This window comes from Emys orbicularis, chromosome 8 (assembly GCF_028017835.1).
Source record: "Emys orbicularis isolate rEmyOrb1 chromosome 8, rEmyOrb1.hap1, whole genome shotgun sequence".
Lineage (NCBI taxonomy): Eukaryota > Metazoa > Chordata > Testudines > Emydidae > Emys > Emys orbicularis.
Genome location: NC_088690.1, coordinates 7,380,717 through 7,395,045, shown reverse-complemented (window position 1 = coordinate 7,395,045; position 14,329 = coordinate 7,380,717). Strand labels below are relative to the sequence as shown.

General features: G+C 42.6%; 1 protein-coding gene and 1 pseudogene across 1 annotated transcript in view; both read left to right on the top strand.

Annotated features, from left to right (window-relative positions):
- The window catches only part of TRABD2B (TraB domain containing 2B), a 409,784-nt gene that overhangs the window by 96,678 nt on the left and 298,777 nt on the right, over positions 1-14,329 (top strand). The gene's annotated exons all lie outside the window — the stretch shown is intronic.
- LOC135883151 (diablo IAP-binding mitochondrial protein-like) lies at positions 7,447-8,164 on the top strand (annotated as a pseudogene).

Below are 14,329 nucleotides of genomic sequence, written 5' to 3'. Positions count from 1 at the left end.
ATTGCAGGTAGTGAGATTACTCATCTAAAGGATGACTATCCATATGAGCAGGAACTGGGCTTTTAGACTGTGGGCAGAACCCTCGTCTGCAATTTATTCTGTACAGTACTGACCATGCTGTATGTTATATAACATACCGAACAAAACAAAAAGAAAACCCTGCATTAAAAGAATGTTAAGGTTGCAATGTCAAGCACTCAAAAGTTGGGAAATGCCAGCTTTAAGGTTGACCATGCTGACACACTCCATGGGAAATTTCAGTGTGAAGAGGTAAAGTTAGGTGATACCCATGTAATCAGTGGTGGAACTCTGCGATCAATTTTAGAGACATGGGGTAATTTATCATACACCTTTCACCACTGCACTTAGACTCTGCCTTCTCATCCATCTCTTTGACGATTTCAAATAACCCCATTTTTCAAAAAATTCCCCTCCCCCACAAAAATATTTCTTCCTTGTTCCCCCAAATGCAGATTTTCTGATCCTAATCACAACTGCTGGAGGACCATGGTGATCAGGATTCAATTACAGATCAGTGCCAACTTCCCTAGACATACAAATGTCATCACATTCAATAGGAATTTGGCACCCACCTGCCCTTTGTGCATCCTTAATTTTTTTCTTGATGAACAGGATCTTGACATACCATTTTTTATTATTTTTTTAAGCCTGGGACCAACATTTTCAAAATCGGCTACTGACTTTGGGTGCCCAGTTTGAAACATGTTAAGTTTCTCAAGTTGACCACATCAACCACTTTTGAAAATGTTAACATATTCTATTTTCTGAGTGATACAATAAGGGAAGTTCATTCTCTCTGAAGCACCTGGCATTGTCCATTCTCAGAAGACAGGATACTGGGCTAAATGGACCATTGATCTGACCCAGTATGGCCGTTCTTATGTTCTAAGTGGGGGACCGGAGGGAAGAGACTTTTTAGTCATTTGTAAAGAACTACTAAAGACTGGGAGATGTTACAAGAAGTCTAGCTAATAAAAGCAGCATTAGTAAATAGATAGTTAACATAAGGCCATCGATTGGTACATAAGTATAGGATCTGTTGGTTCAGTAGAGGAGTTGTTATGCACTGCAAATAGCTCTCTTTGGGTAGCTTTTAACAGGAGAGTCTTTGCAGATGTATCAATAGGGATTTTGCCCGAGAATGAACTTCAGGATTTGACTTAGCAATGTGAGACCTTGCTACAGCTGTCTGCTCTTGAATATTTGCTGGGAAGTGGAGAAAAATCACTGCGCCATATTTTGCGAGAGGCGATGCTCAGGTTTGTGGATTAGCAATGTGTGAATTAGCAAGGTGTGGCTGAATTTAAATGTCTGCCCCCATGCATGACACCGTGTGTCTGTTTTAAATGGGAATATCACACTCTGCCAGATGATGTAAATTAGCCAAGCACTATTGACTTCACTCGAGCTATGCCGATTTACACCAGCTGATGTTCTTGCCCCTTTGCATTTAGACCGGGCATTAGCAGAGATTTAAAATTGCACTAAAGTTTTTTAATTATGACCCCACCACAGTTTCTGAATGATTTCCTGGAATTCATTGTACATTCAGTAGGGCGTGTAAATCAAAAAGCACAGCACATGGCGGAGGGGGGCTGAGCAGGAGGAGTTCCTGGATGCCCTCGTAAAACTTTAAAAGGCTTGAATGTCAAATTGAAACCCTTGGGGCCCTAAAACCTGAGTCTCAGGGCACTTCTACCTGCTGTTTCATCACATAAGCCTTTCACTGTTCATGAGCTGCAAACCCAAGATGATTATGACTTTCATTTCCCTGCAGTGTATTTAATTTCCCTTTACTGTTGTCATCATACCCACGTCTGAACCACCTTTCATCTCCTCCTACCACTCATCATCCTTTCAGTTGCAGCCAGTGATGCATCGTCTTTTTAAATAGAGTGTTCCTTGTAGGCTCTTATATCAAAATCTGTTTAACCTCTTGTGCTTTCAAGCTTAAGAAGAAATCAGTGTGCATTAGCAGCTCAATGTGTAACTGCACTCAACAGAAGAGTCGGGGAATCTACACAGGGATACTGGAGTGTACAGGGATAAATGCCATCAGGGATAGCTGGCTGGCTTGCTCTCTCACTTCAGTGGATTAAATGTTTGCACGCTGACTCTGACCCATTCCAACAGAAAATATCCCTGCTGGGCCAGATGCAGAAGGCTGTGGATGCTTGCTGTGTGTTGACCTGTAGAGGTTCTTGGAGGAGGACAAGCCAATGCAAATGCGTCCGGCACACCACCCACCATGCCCTAGGCTTGGTCCAATTGCTCGTTCTCCACTCTGACTGGGGGGACTATTCCAGATAAGGCCGTGGGCATGAAAGATGGCTGCAGTCTGACTGTATGGCAGGGATTGCTTCAAAGCATGATATAAACATACCTGGTAGAGTGAGGAAAACTTTGATCCCCTCTCCCACCACACCAAAAGCAGTTCTCCAGGGGCTCTTCCTCCCTGATCGACATGGTTTTGTTTAGGGAGGAGAGTGCCTCATCCTCAGTGCTAGGGGAGTCTTCCTCCTTCCCCTCTTCTCCCCACTAGTCTATCTATTTATGTGGCTAGTATAATATGGGGACAGACCTCATCCACTGTGGCTTCTGCTATGATGTAATATAGCAGAATGACCCCATGGGGACACAGGTGCTTCAGAGATGGTTTACCTGGTTGCAAGGCACCACTGGGGCTCACTCCTGGGTTGGTGAAAGCTGCAAAAGAGTTGAACTCACTTCCTATCAACAGTCCCGGTTTCTGCTAGGAGTAGCTTTGGGTCATTGCTCTCAGGTTATATGAAGTAGAATGTCCTTGTCCCATTGCAGGATGGAGGCACGGCGCGTGCGTTAGCAGAGCAGTATGAAACTGTTAGTTTTCACTTGGCCACCTGCAAACATTTTCAGGGAAAATATATGAGGTGAAAACAAGACAACCCCACCCCCAAATTAGCTTTTTGCTGAGTCAGGAAATGGGCCTCTTTTGGGGCATTTTCAGGGACAGCTTGAATTTCTTCACATGGAGGAGCTTCCTTCAGTGCCTCTTACTGGACCAGTCCTGGGACAAACCACTTGGCAGCCCGCAGCAAGCTCTGGCAGGGGCAGGTTGTACAATCGGAAGAGGGGATTCTGAGTTCAGCCATAATATCAAAGCTGGGAACTCCCTTATAAATTCAGAAATCCATGCCACCTGAAAACAATAAAAGAGAGAACCCTTTTTGACTGTTCTCCTTCTTTTTCTAAAATGTTCTGCAAATAACCTACTTAGCAAAACACATTTTAAGTAGAAGTTTGTTAACGTCAGTTTCCAGACTGGATCCTATCATTTGACAACAAACATGCAAGAGAGATGGAAAATATATGATAAACTAATCTCCCTAAACCACGTATTTCCTAACACCAATGAGGCTCCTATCATATTAGGATTTCTTGTACATTTCCAGCCCACTCACTTATTCTACCTGCCAAGTTTTATAATAGTCTAAAAAAAATAATTGAGTACGTTTTCGTTATGAGGTTCAGAAAGCCATCAGTATGTATTGGCTCGCAGTGTTTTGAAGCATTTTGTTAATGAGGGATGGTTAGAGAAATTAATTCCACCTCTCTTAATGTTTCCTCATATTTGGACCCAAACCCAAAGTCATTTTTGACAATTCTGAAATATTTGATTAATTTTTGTTTTCACCAATGAGTTTTTACATCCCCCTCATCTCTGACCTCTGCTTCTGGGTTTGGACATGGATAAGAGCAGCAGTGCTGAAATATCATGGAATGGGCTGATCCCTGGTGTCTGTGGTCCAATCAGAAGCTGGGAGCACTGGAAATCTTGTGAGAGAATCTGTCTCAAAAAAATTAGTTGTTGGGACTTGGGTTTTCAAACCCCAAGAGGGGTGGTTTCAATCTGGGTTCCATTATATTCAAACCACCACTGTTTGTGGGAAAGAGATGTTCCGCTCAAAATGTCCTGCTTTATCCTACCTTTAATTCTTATCCAACCCAAATCTAAACTCTGAACCCTTCAAGATGTCTCTATCACTGACATTAATACGGTACATAAAATGTAGCAGTGCATTGCAGTGGGTTTAGTAGACAAACTAGCACATTGAAGATTTTCATCATATGTTGTAGGATTTCCAGGTTTTCTTTCATTTGACCAGTATGGTTTTCCTTTTTAGCCACAGAAATCCCACACACATATTGGCCAACTTCTATTCCCATTTATGCTGCGAGGAGAGTCTGGCCTATCTGTTCCACATATTGTTCTACTAATAGCAAAGCGAGTGATTCCTCTTGACTGAGCTCAGTATACCTTCTCAGTCCTTAGAAACCCCACTGAGCTGCAGCTTAGGGCACGTCTACATTACACTCTGGATCGACAGGCAGCGAGTCGACGGGAGAGCGTCAGCCTTCGACTTACCGCAGTGAAGACACCGCGGTAAGTTGATCTAAGTACGTCGACTTCAGCTACGTTATTCACGTAGCTGAAGTTGCATAACTTAGATCGGACTCCCCCACCCCCCTCCAGGTAAACCAGGCCTTAGTAATGGACTGGTGAGCCCAAGGTGATGGTGTTGGTTATATACTGGATGTGAACCACATTGAGCATCTGAAGAAAATCCCATATAACTTCACTTCCAATTTGCACACATAAACAAGTTAATAGCAAGCAGGAATCTTTTATAAGTCACTTTACTTTAATTGAAATATCATTTAATTGGCAATTATCTTAATTGATACACAGGGCATAAATATTGTGCTCTGGAAAGCTTCCAGGCCTCCTTTATTAGAGTATTAAGCCACAACATATGCAGATTATATTGAAATACCACTGTAGCATTTGTTGCAAGAAATCTCTCTCTCTTTCTCTCTCTCACTCTCTCTCTCTCTCTCTTTCTTTCTAATATTGGAGACAGATGTAAAATATAAGACTATATTATATATATTAGCAGAAAAATGATCATAAAGACATATTGAATATAATTGTCAACATAGTCTCTTAAATAATTTCAAATGATCCCTTCTAAGGGGTTTCTACAAGTTTTAACACTCTACTTTTGTGGAAATCGGCTTTCAAGTCAGTCAGGGTTGAGATTAGATCCAAAGATTTAAAACCCCCATAGATCAAAAGCAGATGCTCTTAGAAGACATTTCAGCCTAGACAGGCCGTCTGGGGACATTGTTACAGCGGGAAAAGACAATTTATCATTAAAACATGAAAGCCTCAGTTCAATAATAACCAGATGTATATGAAAAAAGGATGGGTGTCAGGGTCTTGATTCATTTGTCTCCCCTTAGAAATCATCTTTATCCAGTACTTAGGACCCGAGTGCGGATTCTTTGATGCCAAGACATAATATAAGGAAAACTGAAACATTTCACATTGTAAATCCTCAGCAATTGTCAAAGAAATTTTAATCATATAAAAATCCGGGGTGCCCTAGGTAAAGATAAGCAGCAGTCAACTTGAGGAGCAGAGTCTGTGGGTTAAAATAAAGAGAGAGACAGTCTGGCAAGCGTATTCCAATGTTTTCTCCTTTTTCCATCAACTGTTCTTTCACATTCACAAAATTAAATTCAGCAATAATTCATTGCCTTGACATATAGGACCTTTCTTCTAAATACTCTAGTCGCTCCGAGCAAAAAACAAAAACAAACAAAAAAACAACCTCCGAGAGCACAACTGCTGAAGCAAAAAAAAAAAAAAGCATTAACTAATCCTGCCTCCATGTAAAATAGGTATTATTGTACCCATTCATCTATAGGGAAACTGAGGCACTGAGGGAACAAGTGACTTGTCCACTGTCAGTGTGAGAGTCAGGTTGCAAAACCCAGGAATCCCAATTTCCCAATCCCCTGCTCTAACCACTAGAGAGCATTCACTCCACAGTAAAGTATATAGTACTGTCACATAGGAAATCCAGCTGCAGTTCCCTGTGAGTGGCAAGTAGATTGTCCTCTTCATTCTGCATTTTAGTTTTGGCTTACATGCCTTGCTATGGGATAGCAGGTGTCATTAATGACAATATTTGTTATTCAATGTTTGAAATGCATTAGAGCAATCCTAATTCTGTGGTCTTAAACTGCAGCTTAATAGTGTCTTGGGAAGGAGTGCATCTAAGCAGTTAGAGCAGGCAACACTTGCTTTTTAGTCTTGGCTCTGCTACTGAATAGGTCTCAGATCAATCTAGGTGAGTCTCCACTAACCCATCTGTAAAATGAATAAAAAACCTGCCTATCTCACAGGAGCACTATAATATTTTGTGGATGAAAAGTGCAACATACATATTCTTATTATTGCCTCAAGAACTCTGATTTCTTATTGTGCTGGACAGAGCTGGTCTGGACTTTTCCAACTAAACATTTTTTACTTGAGAAAATACTGATCAACTGAAACACAAACTGTTTGTGGGAAAGGATCTGCTTGGCTGCATCGCCTGGTTTGAAAAAAAAATGGACAACAATGGTTACAAATTGTCAAAATGTTCCATTTTGACATTTTCAAAATGAAAAGGTTTGTTTTCTGGTTCAAAACACCCTTTTCAGTTTGAAATTTTAGTTTATTTCTACTAACAGCAACAACAAAGGTTAGAAAAAAAAGTCAAAATCAAAATGAAATATTTTCAAAATGATCAAAACACAACATTCTGATTAACCAGGTCTGATTTTTTTTTATTTTTATTTTTAAATTATTGGTTCATGACAATTTGGGAGATTTCAAATGTTTGTTCCAGTTTGGGACAGGAAAAAACTAAAAATCTCAAACACTTGAAGGATGGGAAAACCACTTTCTTTCCAGCTGTAGTGCTGGAGCAAAGGGCTAAGCATTGTGCCAAATTGTTTTTGCAATACAGATGCGCGATCAAGAACCTACAAGATATGTTTGCAGGGCAGGTGCTGGACTGACTGTTCTAAGGCTGCTGGCAGGGCTGTATCTTGTAAATTTTAATCTTCAAGGAGGAACCTTGTATCCACTTCCCATCCTAGGGCACTCACATACCCTTCCCTCACCACTCCCAACCAACCAACCAATCTGCTCGCACAGAGTCCAGGCAACCTTTATTGTTTCCAAGGGCTTGGGGGTGATTGCTTGGTTTCTATTCTCATCCCCATTTGGTGTCTGGAGGTTCCTGCCCCAAGGTTATCAGAATGTGCTATTGGCTAATCTCCTCAGCAACTCAGCTGCCTCTGGGCATGGTTGCCTAGCAACCCAATGTCCTGGGCTGGGCCCAATAGACCCGCACTTAGTGACTGTCCTCCCTGATTGGTCCGAAGAGCCAACAGATCACCATTTAAGCCCTGGAGCCACAGCAGCACAGTGGCTGCACAATGCATTCCACGCGTGCAGCTGCCCCAGACCTGCATCTTGTCCAGGCCTTGCTCCACCTCCTGGCCTGCTTTACTCCAGCTCTGGTCCCAAGGAGATGGTGTCTGCTGTGCATGTGTGGCTGGTGGCTCCGGGGCTGCTGCGCCCTCCTCAGACAAGATATTCCTGTTCTAGCTAATGCTAGGAGATGCTATTTCTCAGGACTGAGTGGCCCATGGAATAAAGTGGGTTTTGGAGTAGCCTTGTGTGCAGTCCCTATTGTACAGGAAAAGCTGTTTCGGTGAACTACTTCCTGAAATGTGAGTCCTTCAGAGAAGCCATTAGAGGATCTGAGTAGAAGAGAATGGAACGATTGGAAAACATGAGCCCACTTCTCTCAGTCATGAAGCCTTGATTAGAAAGGCAGTTTTGCTGGTAACAGACGGTACTTGTACTCTTCTCTCTCAAAAAACATATGTATTAATTGAAGCACTAACAGAGTATACAAAGGCGGGTCACACGCTGGTGTGTTTCTACCAGCAATATACAGATCTTCTTGGGAAAATGAATTCCAAAGAGGTGGATGCAGTATGGCAGGTGATCATAGGAGCAAGAGTTGTGCTGACTCCAAAGCAGCAAGAATTCCTGAAATTAGAATCCAGTTGGATGACTTCTTTATGTCTTTCAGAGATGGCAGTGGAAGCTGCATATCAATCAGGTGCACATCAAGCTTCAGTGACCGCTCGCAATCACATCCAGCCGGTGAAAACAGAGGTACAAGAGGCATGACAGCTATCACGGAAAGCAGGGACCACGTTAGTGGAACCTCAGACAGAAGAGCTCACTAACTGAGGAATCATTACAGCCAGGCAGTATCCAGGCCTAATCCCTGCCTGCCTCTGAACTCCTGATCCCAAACTCCGAGCTCCAACCACTGGCTTGTCTCCTGATCACACCTCTGGCTTCACCCTTCAATTTTTGCTTTGACCACTAGGTCAGACTCCTTCTCCGATCCCTAGGTTGCACTGCTTACACCTTGGTGTGTGTGACAAATCTTGTCTTGTGGCTTTGGGGTGGGTGAGCCACCAGCCCATGGGAGCAGAAAGGAGTGATACACTCCCTTCCTTTCTACACTCATCAGCTCAGTCTTTGGCTGTACTGTGCCAACATCATATAGCATCCCATAATCCCTAGCGTGCCATACTGACTGTCTAGGTAGATACTTACTTATCCATGGCCAATGTAACTATAATACCCTAGCACGTGTTTAGGGAATTTCCAATGGTTCATGAGGAGCTTCACTAGAGATTATGAGAAAAATACCCAGTAGATCTAGGGTTTAGGGAGTGTGTTTCCCTGGCTTGCTGCCCAACATGCATTCTGCCCCCATGAAGGCCTTAAATGGATTGAGGGTGCTGGTAATGATAGGCCATAGGACCCAAAAATGTACAGCGCAAGGTGTCCCATGGGGTAAAGGGGAAAGAGCCATCTGGACCGAGGAGGAAGGCCTGTATCTCCAGTAGCCAGAGCTAAGTGGCAGGGTGAGAGGAGATAGCTGAGTGAGATAAAGGGGGTGGAAGGGAGGATGGGCTGTATGACTAGAAACTGCCCAGCTATGCTGAACATTGTAGATCTGAACCAATGTTTGGGATCAGAGTAGAAACCAGAGCCCACCCTGTGTCAGACGGTTGCAAGGTTTGCTCTGTTTCAATTTCTTGTAAAGCCCTCCTGGTCCACACTCAGCCAAAAAAGCTTCAGCTACAACATTGAGAGAAGATGTCTGGTGGTTAGAAAAATTATCCAGTGAAAATAGATCCAGCCATTGCCAAGGCTGCGGTAAGACTCCTTGAAACTTGTCAGCTTAGGAAGAATCTAGACTTGCCTGTTAACTAGAAATTGTGGAAGCTTCCAACAAGACAGTGCTGTCCATTATGCCAGTGGGTGGGGGTGGGGTGGGAAGTGTGGGGGGAGAAGCATATTCTAGGCTAACAAGAACTATTATGTTAGGAAACTGACAGCTTTCCAGAGAATGGTTTCAGCTGAATGAAGAATTTCCATCCTGGAAAAATGCAGTGATTTATATTTTTGCTTTCCCGTCTGGGTTCCTAGTGCTACATGTTTTGTGAGACGCTATCAGTCAAAATACTGAATGAATTGTAATAACATAGGTGCAAATGATTTGGGGAAGCATGGGAGGGACATCTCTCTCTCAATATTTTACTATCCTGTTGCTGTCCCTCCTCTATGCAGTTGCGGAATGGAAGTGTTCTCTCTCCTGGTTCACCATACCCGGATTTTCGTAAATGGTTGCCCCTGCGATAGCTTTGCAAAATGCTACATGCAAGTACTGATGGGTAGAAATATGTTTTATTGTCCTGGAGCTTCGCTGTTGGAGGAGGAGATGAAGTTCTGTGGCAAGTTCTGTGCCTCCACCAGAAATATTTATAAACAGAGCTGGACTTGAGCAGTAAAATCTGGATGCAGGTCTAGAACCCCACTACCACCACAAAGCAGTGGCGCCAATGGAGATATTTCTTGGGCAAGGGGGAGAGAGGAGGGAGGCAAATTCTGCTCCTTGTCCCCTCCCCCACTGGCAGGGACCACATTCCGGTCCCTGCTCCCCCCTCCTCCTGCAGGGACTCCAAGTCTCCCTTCTCTCATACCCACACGGTGCATGATCTGGTGCCCCCAGGAGTGCAGTTCTCAACGGAGTCTCCTGCACACTGGCGTACAGGAATAGACTCCCTCCGTTTCAGCTGGTAACACTATTTGGCCCAGTTGCTCCTCCATCTAAACAGAAGAGTGGTTGGGCCAAATTTGAGTGACATTGCAGCCCCGTGACAAAAGCTCTGACTGAAATTTGGCCTGGCCACCCACCTGTCTGTATAGAGAAGCAACTGGGTCAAATGTCAGTGGGGTTGTGACTAGCTGGAGCGATGTGCCGCACTGTTCTGGCAGCAGCCATACTGGTTTGGTATGGGACCACTGCTTAAAAAATGTCTGGCCATGGGCCCCTCGGCTCCGCAGCCTATGGAATTTTTGTAAGTGCACAAACTTTGGACCCCCACCCTCAAGCCCCCTCCAGTTGGTTCCACTGCCTCAAAGGTCAGGGTGTATTGGCTCTTCCTACTTCCAGTAATTGAATGAAAAATTGAGGGGGGGTACACATGTCTGGGAAACTAGGCTGTCAAGTAGAAACATGAGCCCCACATGGGAAACTGTAGTTTTGGTTGCACATACACTTTTGGTTCATGGCTACCTCTGCTTATAATTAGAGCCAGTCAGGAATTGTTTGATGAAATGCTTTTTCATCAGAAAATGTCAATTTGCTGACATCAAAACTGTTTGCTGGAAAGGATCGGTTTCAATGAATTTCCAGTTTCAAAAGATTTTTGAAAAAGAAATAAAAAAAGTTTTGAAATTGTCAAAATGCGCTGTTTTGAAAATTTCAAAACAAAAGAGTTCAGCTTTTTGGTTCAAAACAAACTTTTGATTAAAACTTAGTTAATGTAAGATTAAAAAAAACCTGTAAAAAAATACAAAAGGTTGAGCTTCAAATGAAACATTTCAAAATTATTGGAAACAATATGCTTTGATCGACCCAATCTGATTTTATTTATTTATTTATTTGCATTTTCAGTTTGCGAAAATTTTCAAGGTTTCGAATCTTTGGCCTGATTCAGGACAGGAAAATATCCTGAACATTCCCATGGAATGGGAAAACTGTTTCCTGCCCAGCCCTACTTCTAATTTTAAACTCGTATTGATCTGTCTAGATATGTCTTATGAGCTGTGACAGACCCAGACCAGTGGGGTACAGGAGTCTGGTAGAGGGCAAATATACTGGTCACTGGATGAGTAGTTTTCTGTTCCCTGACCAGAGCAGGGGCTGCACTAGAGTAATCAGGAACCTGCTAGAACCAGTTAAGGCAGGCAGGCTAATTAGGACACCTGGAGCCAATTAAGAAGAAGCTGCTAGAATCAATTAAGGCAGGCTAATCAGGGCACCTGGGCTTTAAAAAGGAGCTCACTTCAGTTTGTGGTGTGAGTGTGAGGAGCTGGGAGCAAGAGGTGCAAGGAGCTGAGAGTGAGAGGGTGTGCTGCTGGAGGACTGAGGAGCACAAGCGTTATCAGACACCAGGAGGAAGGTCCTGTGGTGAGAATAAGGAAGGTGTTTGGAGGAGGCCATGGGGAAGTAGCCCAGGGAGTTGTAGCTGTCATGCACCTGTTACGGGAGGCACTATAGACAGCTGCAGTCCACAGGGCCCTGGGCTGGAACCCGGAGTAGAGGGCGGGCCCGGGTTCCCCCCAAACCTCCCAATTGACCTGGACTCTGGGTTCTCCCAGAGGGGAAGGTCTCTGGGCTGTTCCCCAACCCACATGGTGAATCTCTGAGGCAAGAAAATCCGCCAATAAGCGCAGGACCCACCAAGATAGAGGAGGAACTTTTTCACAGAGCCTATCACCCTGGTACCCTTCTTAAAACTCGGACACAATGGACCTGAGTTTTAGAAAGCAGAGCTATACTTGCACACACATTTCAATGCACATTCATGGTCATTTAGTTTTGTGTGCGTGATTGCTATAATGGTGAATGAAAATGGCTAGTCAAATGCCTAGCTAGCTATTCGCATGCATGAGTATCCAATTTGCACACACATTGTAGGCAAATAAATGCGTCAATGTTAGTGCACAAGTGTGTGTACAAAAATTCACATGGATATTGGGCCTCTATTTTTAACAATCAGCACATAAAGCGCATAAAATAAGCATATTTTTGCAGGCTGTTCAACCAAAGGTTTCAGTTTGGCAAACAAAAACACACAATATACTGGAAACATGAGACTTCATACATATCCAAAATATAAAATACTCCAGAGTCTTATGAGTCTGTGCTTAAATTTAGGTTTTTATTTAATTTTAGACCCCCTCTAGCCTTGATTCATCCTTCTGCGGAAGGTGCGTTTAATATTCAGACTTCCACCGACAAGTATGTTCCAGGCAGGTTTTGCTCAGTGAAACAGATCTATCAAAACACCTGGTGGAAACACATTTGGTAACCAAGAATTTTCCTCCTTTCAACGTAAACGAATAGTGCAATTTGATCCCAAATGTCTCATTTCTGACATGCATGACTTAGTTTTGGTGTGTGGTCACCAGAGTTTGCTGTTTCAAAACACAAATTTGCAGGTTCAGAACTTTTGTATCTTTGTGATAGTATATTGGGTTTAGATGCACGTTTACCTCCCTTTCATGAAAGATTCCCAGCATGCTTTAATATATGTGTTAATACATTAATACGTACATTAATATATGAGATTAATGTAAATCTCACAGCACTCCTTGGAGATAGGTAAGTATTTTCATGCCTGTTTTACACCAGGTACACTAAGGGGATGATTACACTACAGCCATTACAGAACGGCACATGTAGACTTTTCCTACATCTGTGAAATGGGATTTTTCCATGATGTAGGTAATCCACCTACATGAGAGGCAGTAGCTAGGTTGATGGGATAATTCTTTTGTGGACTTAGCTGCATCTACACTGGGGGCTAGGTTGACCTAACTATGGAGTCAGGGCACAACATTTTTCACAACTCTGAGCAACATTGCTAGGTAGATCTAATATTTAAGTGTAGACCAGCCCTAAAGCTCATCGAAGTCCCAACCAATATTTTCCAAAGTGTTCTCTAATTTAAGTGTATCTCAATTTTTGATTCCTCAACTTGATACTTCGGGCCGATTTTCAGCAGTGCTCGACACCAACAGCTTCCTCTGACTTCAGCGAGTGTTTTAAACCTAAAATGTCTCAAGTTGGGCCTCAAAATGTATGGATGCTTTTGAAAATGTGCATGTATAGCAAGCCCAAAGCCTGGAGTCAGAATGAGTATGCAGGAATGTGAAGGATAGTCTTGTATTTAGGGCCTTAGTCTAGAACTCAGGAGCTCTGGGTTCAGTTCATGGCTTTGCACAGACTTCCCGTGTGACCTTGGCCACGTCACTTAATTCCTCTTTATCTGAAATCCCACCTGTAAATTGAGGGTAATAATACTTCCTTTCTTTCTCTTGTATATTTAGACTGTAAGCCCATCAGCGCTGGGACCATTTCTTACAACACTGAGCACAATGGGGCCTTGATCTTTGTCAGGGTATTTAGGCATTACTACAATACGAATTAATAATAACAACAACCCTAGAAAATGCTCATTCTGTTTCTCCTGCTGCTCCATTTCCTTCCCTACAAGTCCTTTTAAAAGTCACTGTGACTATCCCTGTATTCATTGTATTCATTCTAGATGAGGCACTTATTTTTCACACTCTTCCTTTTCCCACTTGCTTGACTGTAAAGGCCTGGGTGATTGCAGTGGTGACATAAAATAAATGTGGTTTGCTGATAAATGTGCATAATGGTTCAAGACTACTCCAGTGAATAAACATGATTTCCCAAAGCCAACTGATGCATGAGAGTGGCCTTTGATTAAACAGGCTAAGTGCTGTATGCTACTGGTGCATGAAGCTGTTATTTATCAGCCAAAAACTTGTGCTGGGAATGAACATAATTCATTGAGCCTTAACTGGAGACCACTTGAGCTTTCCTCTCATCAGACCACTTTGTGGAAAGAAGTGTAATGTAAGCTAGAGTAAAGCCAGACAGAGCAGGGGATTGTTAGTTGGGGAGACCTGGGAAAAATTTCAACTGAAACATTTTTCTGTAGAAAATGGAGATTTGGCAACACCAAAATGTTTCGCAAATTTGGGTCAATTTCATGAATTGTTCATTTTGGGAAAAAAGCTAAACCAAATCAAACAAAAAAAATGTTTTGTTTCAAAATTTTCAAAATGAAACATTTCAGTATTTTGGTTTGAAATGGCGTTTCATTCCAAAATTGTCTTTAATTTGACTTTAGTAAAATCGAAAACATTTTAAAATGATCAAAATGAAAATGAAAAATTTCAGTTTTGTCAAAGCAAAATGGTTTTTTTTTAACCTGAAATGAATTTTTTTGACTTTTT